We start from the raw sequence: 15,249 nt of genomic DNA on the forward strand, positions 1-15,249 counted from the left end.
TACTTAAGGGCTGTGTCAGGACACCTGTGTACTTGCGGGGAATGTCAGGACACCTGTGTACTTACGGGCAATGTCAGGACACCTGTGTACTTGTGGGCAGTGTCAGGACACCTGTGTACTTGTGAGCAGTGTTGGGACACCTGTGTACTTACGGGCAATGTCAGGACACCTGTGTACTTGTGGGCAGTGTCAGGACACCTGTGTACTTGTGGGCAGTGTTGGGACACCTGTGTACTTGTGGGCAGTGTCAGGTCACCTGTGTACTTGTGGGCAGTTTCGGGACACTTGTGTCCTTGCGGGTAGTGTCGGAACGCCTCTGTCCTTGCGGGCAGTGTCGGGACACCGGTGTACTTACGGGCAGTCGCGGGATACCTGTGTATTTGCGGGCTTCGTCGGGACACCTGTGTACTTGCGGGCAATGTCCGGACACCTGTATGCTTGCAGGCAATGTCAGGACACCTGTGTACTTACAGGCAGTGTCTGGACACATGTGTACTTGCGGGCAGTGTGGGTACACCTGTGTACTTAAGGGCTGTGTCAGGAGACCTGTGTACTTGCGGGCAATGTCAGGACACCTGTGTACTTACGGGTTGTGTCAGGACACCTATGTACTTGTGGGCAGTGTGGGGACAACTTTGTACTTGCGGGCAGTGTCAGGACACCTGTGTACTTGCGGGCAGTGTGAGGACAACTGTGTACTTGCGGGCAATGTGAGGACACCTGTGTACTTGTTGGCAGTATCGGGACACCTGTGTACTTGTGGGCAGTGTCGGGACACCTGTGTACTGGTGGGCAGTGTCGAGGCACTTGTGTACATGCGGGCAGTGTCGGGACTCCTGTGTACTTGTTGGCAGTGTGGGGGCACCTGTGTACTTGCGGGCAATGTAAGGACACCTGTGTACTTACAGGCAGTGTGGGTAACACCTGTGTACTTGCGGGCAGTGTGGGGACACCTGTGTACTTGTGGGCAGTGTCGGGACACATGTGTACTTGCGGGCAATGTCGAGACACCTGTATGCTTGCAGGCAATGTCAGGACACCTGTGTACTTACAGGCAGTGTGTGGACACCTGTGTACTTACAGGCAGTGTGGGGACACCTTTGTACTTGTGGGCAGTGTCAAGACACCTGTGTACTTACAGGCAATGTCAGGACACCTGTGTACTTGTGGGCAGTGTCAGGACACCTGTGTACTTGTGGGCAGTGTTGGGACACCTGTGTACTTGTGGGCAGTGTCAGGTCACCTGTCTACTTGCGGGCAGTGTTGGTACACCTGTGTACTTACATGCAATGTCGGAACACCTGTGTACTTGTGGGCAGTGTCAGGATACCTGTGTACTTGCGGGCAGTGTCAGGACACCTGAGTACTTGTGGGCAATGTCGGGACACCTGTGTACTTGCTGGCAATGTCAGGACACCTGTGTACTTGCGGGCAGTGTCAGGACACCTAAGTACTTGTGAGTAATGTCGGGACACCTGTGTACTTGCTGGCAATGTCCGGACACCTGTGTACTTGCGGGCAATGTCAGGACACCTGTGTACTTACGGGCAGTGTTGGGACACCTGTGTACTTGTGGGCAGTGTCGGGACACCTGTGTTCTTGTGGGCTGTGTCGGGAAACCTGTGTACTTACAGGCAATGTCGGGACACCTGTGTACTTGTGCGCAGTATCGGGACACCTGTGTACTTGTGGGCAGTGTCGGGACACCTGTGTACTTGTTGGCAGTATCGGGACACCTGTGTACTTGTGGGCAGTGTCGGGACACCTGTGTTCTTGTGGGCTGTGTCGGGAAACCTGTGTACTTACAGGCAATGTCGGGACACCTGTGTACTTGTGCGCAGTGTTGGGACACCTGCGTACTTGTGGGCAGTGTCAAGACACCTGTGTACTTACAGGCAGTGTTGGGACACCTGTGTACTTGTGGGCAGTGTCAGGACACCTGTCTACTTGTGGGCAGTGTCGGGACACCTGTGTTCTTGTGGTCTGTGTCGGGAAACCTGTGTACTTACATGCAATGTCGGGACACTTGTGTACTTGTGGGCAGTGTGGGGACACCTTTGTACTTGCGGGAAATGTCAGGACACCTGTGTACTTGCGGGCAGTGTGGGGACACCTTTGCACTTGTGGGCAGTGTGGGGACACCGTTGTACTTGCGGGCAATGTCGGGACACCTGTGTACTTGCAGGCAGTGTCGGGACACCTTTGTACTTGCGGGCAGTGTCAGGACACCTGTGTACTTGCGGGCAATGTCGGGACACCTGTGTACTTACGGGTTGTGTCAGGACACCTATGCACTTGCGGGCAGTGTCAGGACACCTGTGTACTTGCGGGCAATATCGGGACACCTGTGTACTTACGGGTTGTGTCAGGACACCTATGCACTTGCGGGCAGTGTCAGGACACCTGTGTACTTGCGGGCAGTGTCAGTACAACTGTGTACTTACGGGTTGTGTCAGGACACCTGTGTACTTGTTGGCAGTGTCGGGACACATGTGTACTTGTGGGCAGTGTCGGGACACCTGTGTACTTGCGGGCAGTGTCAGGACACCTGTGTACTTTCGGGCAGTGTCAGGACACCTGTGTACTTGTGGGCAGTGTCGGGACACCTGTGTACAGTGAAACCCACGAGCACGGGTATGGTGCTGACAAACCTAGAAACATAATCGGGGCGAACCGGTATTCGAACCCACAATCATAGGTTTCTGGCATGTTCAAGGGACGTCACTACGCACAGCGAATCGCGGCGCCTAAGACGACTGGGCCACCCGTTCCCCTCGCGTTTTGATCTCGTTTGAACACTGTAGAAACCTTGTCAGAAGCGAAATGTTTACAATCATTACTACAGGTAGTATCAAGACTACAGTTGTAATGCAACCGGTGTATTCAGATAAACACACACTATCATGTACCAACTCGCAGCTGCATTTCGTCTTAACCAAAATGTACCGCCTCCGTTGTCTAGGGGTAAAGCGTCCGCCCGGAGAGCGAAAGGTCCGGGGTTCGATCCCCGGCCGCGTCATACCAAAAGACGTCAAAATATGGTAATTGTTGTTACCCTGTCTGGCGCTCAGCATTAAGGGGCTAAAACGTCCATGCACGTTGCTATATAAGTACAATAATCTTGGACGCGACGTTAAACCCAATATCACCTCACCACATCTTAACCCTAATGTAGTCATCTGCTTCGCGGAAGAGGAGGTCGACGTCAGTGCTGCAGCTGACGTCATGCCATGTCGTGGAGGAGATGGTGGGAGGGGATGCTGTGGACAAAGGGAGACAATTCAGTGAAGTAACCAGACTCCCTGGTTTTGTGTGAGTGAGATTGTTACGCAGCTTTCAGCAGTATATATGGTGAAACCCCCGAACAGGGTATATGCTGACAAACAAAGGATTATAACTGCAGCGAAAGTTGCGATTCGAACCCACTACTATTGGCAGCAAGGTGCAACTCTACACAGAGAATCGCGGGGGCAAGGGTGGCCCAGCCGTCTGAGGAGCCGCGATTCGCTGTGCAGAGTTGCGTCCCTTGGGCACGCCAGAAACCAATAATTAAGGGTTCGAATCCCGGTTCGGCCCCCGATTATGTTTCTAGGTTTGTCAGCACCATACCCGTGCTCGTGGGTTTCACCGAAGTGGTAAACGTCTGAGACCTGCATCACTTCGGGCTTTCCTCCCACATTGAGATGACACGCCGCGATATAACTGGATTATTGTTAAAAGCTGCGTAAAACCCAACTCACTCACTCACTAGACGACTTGGCCTCCTCCGTGGACCAGCTGTTTTAGTGCTATTCAGTAAGGACTTTAATAAAACAAAAAGAAAACTTATAATAGTGCTCCATGTGCGGTAGTGGAGATGGTGGCGTTGTTTCCACGTTAAACAAGAGTCCCCGATCCACCTTGACTGACTTTGTGGGTTCAGCTACTCTTATATAATTCCTACTCTTGTTTCAAGCCGGGCTGAGGAAATACAGGAAATAGAGAGAATCACTTTGATCAAAGTTAGATTTATTTAGAATAAAGGTGAATAATTACACTCCATGTGTAGGATAAAGCACGTCCGTGGATGTTTATGATATTTAAAACCTGCTTCCGCGGGATAAAACAGAGAGGCGTCGGGATAAGGTTTTTAAAAATGTCAATCACAAGATGTCAATCGACTATCTACTGATCGCTGTCATGAAGCTGGAATATTGGTGAGTGCGTCGTTAAACAACAAACAAACAAACAAATCCTACCCACCCGTCACGAGTACCGAACCCAGAGAAACCTAGTCACAAGGCTCCGCCCTTTACCCAAACACCTACCTGACGTCCACAGATCCCCTACAGTCTGCCATCCCAACTCCAGGTCCCTCTCCCCTCTCTATGTAGGTCGTAGATGCAGGCAAAGACGTTGCAGTTACTCACAAAGACACGCGACCAGCAGCAGGACCCTCCAGCATCCCGACATGATACGACGTTCCTTTACAAGTCCGTCAGTCAGTGTACTCCTGCTGTACCTGTGTTGTACCTGTGTTGTACCTGTGTTGTACCTGTGTTGTACCTGTGCTGTACCTGTGTTGTACCTGTGTTGTACCTGCGTTGTACCTGCGTTGTACGTGTGATGTACCTGTGTTCTACATGTGTTGTACCTGTGTTGTACCTGTGTTGTACCTGTGTTGTACCTGAGTTGTACCTATGTTGTATCTGTGTTATATCTGTGTTGTACCTGTGTTGTACCTGTGTTGTATCTGTGTTGTACCTGTGTTGTGCCTGTGTTGTACCTGTGTTGTACCTGTGATGTACCTGTGTTGTACATGTGTTGTACCTGCGTTGTACGTGTGATGTACCTGCGTTGTACCTGTGTTGTACCTGTGTTGTACCTGCGTTGTACGTGTGATGTACCTGTGAGGTACCTGTGTTGTACCTGTGTTATTCCTGTGTTGTACCTGCTTTGTACGTGTGATGTACCTGTGTTGTAACTGTGCTGTACCTGTGCTGTACCTGTGTTGAACCTGTGTTGTATCTGTGTTGTACATGTGTTGTACATGTGTTATTCATGTGTTGTACCTGCGTTGTACGTGTGATGTACGTGTGTTGTACGTGTGTTGTATCTGTCTTGTACCTGTGTTGTACCTGTGTTGTACCTGTGTTGTACTTGTATTGTACCTGCGTTGTACGTGTGATGTACCTGTGAGGTACCTGTGTTGTACCTGTGTTATTCATGTGCTGTACCTGCTTTGTACGTGTGATGTACCTGTGTTTTACCTGTGCTGTACCTTTGCTGTACCTTTGTTCTATCTGTGTTGTACCTGTGCTGTACCTGAGTTTTACCTGTGTTGTACCTGCGTTGTACGTGTGATGTACCTGTGCTGTACGTGTATGTGCCTGTGTAGTACCTGTGTTGTACCTGGTGTTGTACGTGTCTTCTACCTGCATTGTACCTGTGTTGTACCTGTGTTGTTCGTCTGTTGAACCTGTGCTGTACGTGTGGTGTACCTATGGTGTATATGTGTTGTTACTGTGTTCTACCTGTGTTGTACATGTGTTGTACCTGTGCTGTACCTGAGTTTTACCTGTGTTGTACGTGTGTTGTACGTGTGTTGTATCTGTGTTATATCTGTATTGTACCTGTTGTACCTGTGTTGTACCTGTGTTGTACCTGTGTTGTACCTGTGTTGAACCTGTGTTGTATCTGTGTTGTACGTGTGTTGTACCTGTGTTGTACCTGTGTTGTACCTGTGTTGTACCTGTGTTGAACCTGTGTTGTATCTGTGTTGTACGTGTGTTGTACCTCTGTTGAACCTGTGTTGTACCTGTGTTGTACCTGTGTTGAACCTGTGTTGTATCTGTGTTGTACCTGTGTTGAACCTGTGTTGTACCTGTGTTGTACGTGTGTTGTACCCGTGTTGTACCTGTGTTATCTGTGTTATCTCTTTTAAGAAATCGAATAGCAGAGTAAACCTGATCCAAAATACCAAAAGTTTTGAATTATTTTCTAGCTCTCTTAATAACAGAGAACAACCTCTGCTCAGTTTTATCAACTATTTCTCTTTTGAAAGTTTACAACTTACAAGCCATGTATTGTTTAAAAGGTTGAAACGTCTTGTACCCTTCCACAGAATCCTGTGCTTTGTTGGGTTGACCAGTAATGTGTAGATCTTCAAAGGAGTCAAGATTTTCCTGCTGTGGTGACCCCATAATGAATAGAGAGAAAGACAGCTCGTCTGTGTGACGCGAAGGCTTCGAGTGGTGTTTCACACACCTTGCCCTCTCCTCTGCACCTTAAGCACGTGACGCCACCACTTTCATCTTCAAATTACATTCGTTACCGTATTTACGAGGGGCTTTCATTAAGGTTTGCAACTTGAATATAAGACCAAGTCGCATAATATCTTTTGCACTTTTATTTTTCAATATAATCTCCATTCACAACAATACACTTATTCCATTTGTCCTTCAAGCTTTTAATACCACTTTTATAGAAATCCGCAGATTGGCCCTCCAACCACGCCTCTGTGGCAGCCTTTATGTCCTCGACATCCTGGAAGCGTCTTCCACGTAGGGCAGGTTTTATTTGCCGGAACAGGAAATAGTCACTGGGGGCTAAGTCTGGGCTGTGCAATTATATCACCCACCCTACACCCAAGCCTTGCCCCAAGTGACTATTTCTAGAGTTTACTATATTTAAATCATGTTACATTGTGTCATTCGGGAGGAAACCCACGAGCACGGGGGTGGTGATGAGAAACCAAGGGTGATAATTTGATTGAGTCGAACCCACGACTTGCGGATCCTTAGAAACCCTAGCTGTAGAGACCGTGATTGACGTACAAGTGTCGTTGATCATCTTGATCTCGTCCACTTGCCCCGTGTTCGTCATGAACGTCCATGTCAATGTCGAGACACCTGTGTACTTGCGGGCAGTGTCGGGAAACCTGTGTACTTGCGGGCAGTGTCGAGACACTTGTGTACTTGTGACCAGTGTCGAGACACCTGTGTACTTGTGGCCAGTGTCAGGACACCTGTGTACTTGTGGCCAGTGTCAGGACACCTGTGTACTTGCGGGCAGTGTCAGGAAACCTGTGTACTTGCGGCAGTGTCAGGACACCTGTGTACTTACAAGCAGTGTCGCGAAAACTGTGTACTTGCGGGCAGTGTCGAGACACCTGTGTACTTGTGGGCAGTGTCGGGACACCTGTGTACTGGCGGGCAGTGTCAGGAAAACTGTGTACTTGCGGGCAGTGTCGAGACACCTGTGTATTTGTGGGCAGTGTCGGGACACCTGTGTACTTACAGGCAGTGTTGGGACACCTGTGTACTTGCGGGCAGTGTCGAGGCACCTGTGTATGGAGAAACCCGCGAGCACGGGTTTGGTGCTGACAAATATAAATTCATAATCGGGGCGAACCGGGATTCAAACTCACAATCATAGGTTTCTGCCGTGTTCAATGGACGCAACTCTGCACAGCGAATCGCACCATACCACCCAACACCACACCACACCACACCATTTCATTCCACACCACACAACACCACACCACACTATTTCACTCCACCCCCTCACACACCACACCATTTCACTCCACACCACAACATCCCACGCCACATCACACCACATCATTTCACTCCATCCCATCCCACACCACACCACACCACACCACCCCACCCCACAAAACACCACCCCATGTCACTACACACCACACCACACCACACCACACCACACCACACCACACCACACCACACCACACCACACCACACCACACCACACCACCGCACCCTACTTCACTCCACCCTACCCAACACCACACCACACTATTTCACACCACACCACACTATTTCACTCACCCACACCCTACCCCACCCCACCCCACCCCACACAACATCCACCACACCACACCTTTTTATTCCAACCCAACCCACACCACACCACATCATTTCACTCCACACCACACCATCCTACACGAAACCATTTCACCCCACACCACAACATCCCACGCCACATCACACCACTCCATTTCACTTCACAACGCACAAAACCACACCACACCATTTTATTCCAACCGAACCCACACCACACCACACCATTTCACTCCAACCCACACCACACCCTACCCCGCACCACACCAAACCACACCGCACAACACCACACCACACCACACCACACTACATCACACCATTTCATTCCACCCCAACCCACACCATCCCACACCACACCACCCCACAACATACCACACCACACCACGCCACCCCCCCCCCCCCCCCCGCCCCCCCCCTCCCTCCCCCCAATTTCACTCCAACCAACCCCAACCTAGACCACACCAAACCATTTCACTCCACCCGGCCCCACACCACACCACCCCATTTCACTCTAACCCACCCCACACCACACCACACCATTTCACTCTACAACACACCACACATCACCACGCCACACCACACCACAATCCACCACACAACACAACCCTAAAACACACCACACCACACAACACCGCCCTAAAAAACACCAGTTCAATCCACACCACACCACACCACACCATTTCACTCAGCCCCATTTCACACCACACCACACCAACCCATTTCGATCCACCCCACCCCACACCACACCACACCATTTCCCTATACACCACACCACACCACACCACACGACATCATTTCACTCCACACCACAATATCCCCCGCCACTTCACACCACCCCATTTCACTCCACCCCAACCCTACCCAGACCACACCACACCATTTAACTCCTACCCACCCCACCCCACACCATTTAACTCCTACCCACCCCACACCACACCACACCACGCCACACCACACCACGCCACACCAACACCAGTTCAATCCACACAACACCACACCATTTCACTATACACAACACCACACCACACCACCCCACACAACCCTAAAACACACCACACCACACAACACCACACTATTTCACCACACCACATTTCACACCACACCACCCCATGTCACTCAACACCACACCCCACAACAACTCATTTCAATACACCCCAAACCACACCACACAACACTGTTTCACTCCATACCACGCCACACCACACCATTTCACTCAACCCTACACCACACCACACCACACCACACCACACTATTTCACTCAACCCCACACCACAACACACCACCCCATTTCATTCCAACCGACACCACACAAAACAACACCATTTCACTCCACACCACAACATCCCACGTCACATCACACCACACCATTTCACTCCACACCACACCACACGACATCATTTCACTCCACACCACAATATCCCCCGCCACTTCACACCACCCCATTTCACTCCACCCCAACCATACCCAGACCACACCACACCATTTAACTCCTACCCACCCCACCCCACACCACACCACGCCACACCACACCAGTTCAATCCACACAACACCACACCATTTCACTATACACAACACCACACCACACCACCCCACACAACCCTAAAACACACCACACCACACAACACCACACCACACTATTTCACCACACCACATTTCACACCACACCACCCCATGTCACTCCACACCACACCCCACAACACCCCAAACCACACCACAAAACACTGTTTCACTCCATACCACACCACACCACACTATTTCACACTACACCACACCACCCCCTCACACCACACTATTTCACTCAACCCCACACCACAACACACCACCCCATTTTATTCCAACCGACACCACACCAAACAACACCATTTCACTCCACACCACAACATCCCACGTCACATCACACCACACCATTTCACTCGACCCTTACTCCACACCAAACCACACCACACCATTTCACCCCACCCTATCCCACCTCACACCACACCACACCACACCACACCACATCACACCATTTCAATCCACACCACGCCACACCACACCACACCACACCAAACCATTTCACTCCACCCCAGCCCACACCACACCATACCATTTCACTACACCCCAATGATCACCACACCACACCAACCAATTTCACTCCCCAACACAACACACCACACCACACCACGCCACACCACACCAAAATACACCATACAACACAACACTAAAACACACCACACCACACCACACCGCCCTAAAAAACACCAGTTCAATCCACACCACACCACACCACACCATTTCACTCAACCCCATTTCACCACCTAATTAAACTTCTACCCACCCCACCCCACACCACACCGCACCACATCACGCCACACCACACCAGTTCAATCCACACCACGCCAAACCACACCATTTCACTCCACCAAATTTCACACCACACCACAACACCCCATTTATCTCCTACCCACACTACACCACACCACACCACACCACACCACACCACACCACACCACACCACACCATTTTAAGACACCCAACCCCTCACCACACCACCCTACACCACACCACACTGTTTTATTTCACACCACACCCAACCCCACCACACCACCACACCACACCATTTCACTCCACCCCACCCCACACCACACGACCTCATTTCACTCCATACCACAATATCTCCCGCCGCTTCACACCAGACCATTTCACTCCACCCTACCCCACCTCACACCACACCACACCACACCACATCACACCATTTCAATCCACACCACGCCACACTACACCACACCACACCACACCAAACCATTTCACTCCACCCCAGCCCACACCACACCATACCATTTCACTACACCCCAATGATCACCACACCACACCAACCAATTTCACTCCACACCACACCACACCACACCACACCACGCCACACCACAATACACCACACAACACAACCCTAAAACACACCACACCACACCACACCACACCGCCCTAAAAAACACCAGTTCAATCCACACCACACCACACCACACCATTTCACTCAACCCCATTTCACACCACACCACACCAACCCATTTCGATCCACCCCACCCCACACCACACCACGTCATTTCCCTATACACCACACCACACCGCCCCATTTAACTCCTACCCACCCCATACCACACCACACCACACCACACCACACCACACCACACCATGCCACACCACACAAGTTCAATCCACACCACACCAGTTCCTATACACCACACCACACCACCTAATTAAACTCCTTCCCACCCCACACCACACCGCACCACATCACGCCACACCACACAAGTTCAGTCCACACCACGCCAAACCACACCATTTCACTCCACCCAATTTCACACCACACCACACCACCCCATTTATCTCCTACCCACCCCACTCCACATCACACCACACCACACCACACCACACCACACCACACCACACCACACCACACCACACCACACCACACCACACCACATCACACCATTTTAAGACACCCAACCCCTCACCACACCACCCTACACCCCACCACACTATTTTATTTCACTCCACACCACACCCCACCACACCACCACACCACACCATTTCACTCCACCCCACCCCAAACCACACAACACCATTTCACTCCAAACCACAATATCCCCCGCCACTTCACACCACCCCATTTCACTCCAACCCAACCCAACCCAGACCACACCAGACCATTTAACTCCTACCCACCCCACCCCACACCACACCACGCCACACCACACCAGTTCAATCCACACAACACCACACCATTTCACTATACACAACACCACACCACACCACTCTACACAACCCTAAAACACACCACACCACACAACCCTAAAACACACCACACCACACAACACCACACCACACTATTTCACCACACCACATTTCACACCACACCACCCCATGTCACTCCACACCACACCCCACAACACCCCATTTCACTTCACCCCAAACCACACCACACAACACTGTTTCACTCCATACCACGCCACACCACACCATTTCACTCAACCCTACACCACACCACACCACACCACACTATTTCACACTACACCACACCACCCCCTCACACCACACTATTTCACTCAACCCCACACCACAACACACCACCCCATTTCATCCCAACCGACACCACACCAAACAACACCATTTCACTCCACACCACAACATCCCACGTCACATCACACCACACCATTTCACTCGACCCTACCCCACCCCAAACCACACCACACAATTTCACTCCACCCTTACTCCAAACCACACCACACCAAACCATTTCACTCAACCCTATCCCACCTCACACCCCACCACACCTCACCACACAACCCTACAACACACCACATCACAACACACCACATCACACCATTTCAATCCACACCACGCCACACCACACCACACCACACCACACCACACCACACCAAACCATTTCACTCCACCCCAGCCCACACCACACCATACCATTTCACTACACCCCAATGATCACCACACCACACCACCCAATTTCACTCCAACCTTAACCAACACCACACCATTTCACTCCACAAAACCCCATCCCACCCCACCACATCCCAACCCACCCCACCCCACCCCACCCCACACCACACCACACCACACCACATCACACCACACCACACCACACCACACCACACCACACCACACCACACCGTTTCCCCCACACCACACACCACACCACACCATTTCACTCCAACCTAAACCAACACCACACCATTTCCCCCACACCACACACCACACCACCCAATTTCACTCCAACCTAAACCAACACCACACCATTTCACTCCACAAAACCCCATTCCACCCTACCACATCCCACCCCACCCCACCCCACCCACACCACACCACACCACACCACAGACCACACCACACCACACCACACCACACCACACCACAGACCACACCACACCGCACCGCACCACACCACACCACACCACACCACACCACACCACACCACACCACACCACACCGCACCGCACCGCACCACACCACACCACACCACACCACACCACACCGCACCGCACCACACCACACCACACCACACCACACCACGCCACACCACACCACACCAAACAACACTCCACACCACACCACACCACACCACACCACACCACACCACACCACACCACACCACACCACTAAACACCACTAAACACCACACCACACCACTAAACACCACACCACACCACTAAACACCATTTCACTCAACACCATCCGACCCCACCCAACACCACACCATTTTTCTACACCCAACCCCTCCCCTCCCCTCCCCTCCCCTCCCCACTCCACCGGACACCACACCACTCAACACCATTTCACTCAACACCATCCTACCCCAGCGAACACCACACCTTTTCACTCCACTCCAACCCACACCACACCCAACTCTTTCACTCCACACCACACCACCCCATCCCATTCAAGTCCAACCCACACCACACCACACTTTTTCAAAACACCACACCACACCACACCACACCACACCACACCACAACACACCACAACACACCACAACACACCACAACACACAAAATACATCCCAACACCACACCTCACCATTTCTCTCCACCCCACCCTACACCACACCACATCTTTCACTCCACACCACACCACCCCACCCCACCCAACACCACACCAAAACACAACACTACACACCATACAACGCCACCCCACCCTATTTCACTCCACCCGACCGACACCACACCACACCATTTCACTCCACACCACCCCACATCACACCGCACCATTTTACTCCACTCCACCCAACCCCACCCCACACGACCTAACACCATTTCACTCCACACCACCACAGGTCGGGCTTCATTTATACAAGACTTAGTCATGAAACGCCTTTACTTTCAATAATGTATAGTAAAATATCGTGTCGCCGTGTGTGATAGAGGTAGAGCATGTGCATGCCAGTCGCTAAATGAGTGCAACAATACTGTGTGAGATAGGAGTATGGTATTTTTTTCACTTTGTTATCGTGAGTCATGAAGTTGTGATGATTATCAAGAGAACACTTACTGGTGTAAGGTTGCTGCTGAAAGTACAGGTATAGTGACCTCTCACTGGTAGGGTAGGGTTACTGTATGTATGTAATTAATGGACCGTGTACTGTATAAATTGTCGTTGTTTATCCTGTGTGTGCGTGTGCGTGTGCGTGTGCGTGTGCGTGTGCGTGTGCGCGTGCTTGTGTGTGTGTGCTTGTACTAATGCCGATTTTATAGTTCTGGCTAACTTAGATACCATGCCACAGTTTTACACGAATACCCAACTTAGGAACAAAAAAATGACTCCGGGCTGACTAATTGTTTTGGCCCCTTAATGCCGAGCGCCAGGCAGGGTAACAACAAATACCGTTTCTAACCCCTTTTGGTATGAATGACGGGAATGAAACCCACGACCTTCCGCCCCCGGAGCGGACGCTCTACCACAAGACCACAGAGACCACAACATAGTTGAATATAATTTATAAAATCCTATTAGTGTGATCACAAATGCATGCTGAAAGAATAAGTGCTGCTTTATCAGGAATATTGGTTTATGTTGTATATGAAAGTACATGTATAGTGAGGGTTTCAGGAACTGTTCATCGCCTCCGTGGTCTAGTGGTAGAGCGTCCGCCCGAAGAGCGGAAGATCTGGGGTTCGATCCCCGGCCGCGTCATACCAAAAGACGTTAAAAGATGGTACTTGTTGTTAACCTGCCTGGCGTTCGGCATTAAGGGGCTGAAACAAGGACTGGTCGGCTCGGCGTCAGTATACTGGGTCTGAGTGGGGTATTCATGTCAAACTGCGGCATAGTATCTCAGTGTGCTAGCACTATAAATCGGCATCAGTTCGGACTAGTACAAGCAGCCACACACACACATACACGTGCATGCACGTCGCTATATAAGTGCAGTAATCTTGGACGCGACGTTTAACCCAATTTCACCTCACCTGGCTTGTACACATTTCTGGTGAGTAGGAGCTTATTGAGCAGTAGATCAAGAATGTGTCAAATATGCTAAGTACAATAGTGCGATGTTTGATGTAGTTGGATTTTTTTAATACTTGTATTGGATATAAATGTTCGTGTTAAATCATCGAGTATGTAGTCAGGGGTAACCATCTAGTATACAGACATTGTTCTATGGACGCATGATCATTATGTGGGTTTAATTCTACGCTTGACACGGATCAAAGTATTTGTGTGCTACATTTAACATTTGTCGTACGTGACGTCATCTTGTGCGAGAAGGGGCGTAGGAGTAGCCTAGTGGTTAAATCGTTGGCTCGTCACGCCGAAGACCCGGTACAATCTGTGAAGCCCGTTTTCCGGTGTCCCCCGCCTTCATATTGTTCATATTCATTGTTCACTCAATTCAAATTAACTTAAGCATTTATCAATCAAG

Source organism: Haliotis rufescens, unplaced genomic scaffold, assembly GCF_023055435.1.
Source record: "Haliotis rufescens isolate VD_foot unplaced genomic scaffold, xgHalRufe1.0.p SCAF_79, whole genome shotgun sequence".
In the NCBI taxonomy this organism is placed as follows: domain Eukaryota; kingdom Metazoa; phylum Mollusca; class Gastropoda; order Lepetellida; family Haliotidae; genus Haliotis; species Haliotis rufescens.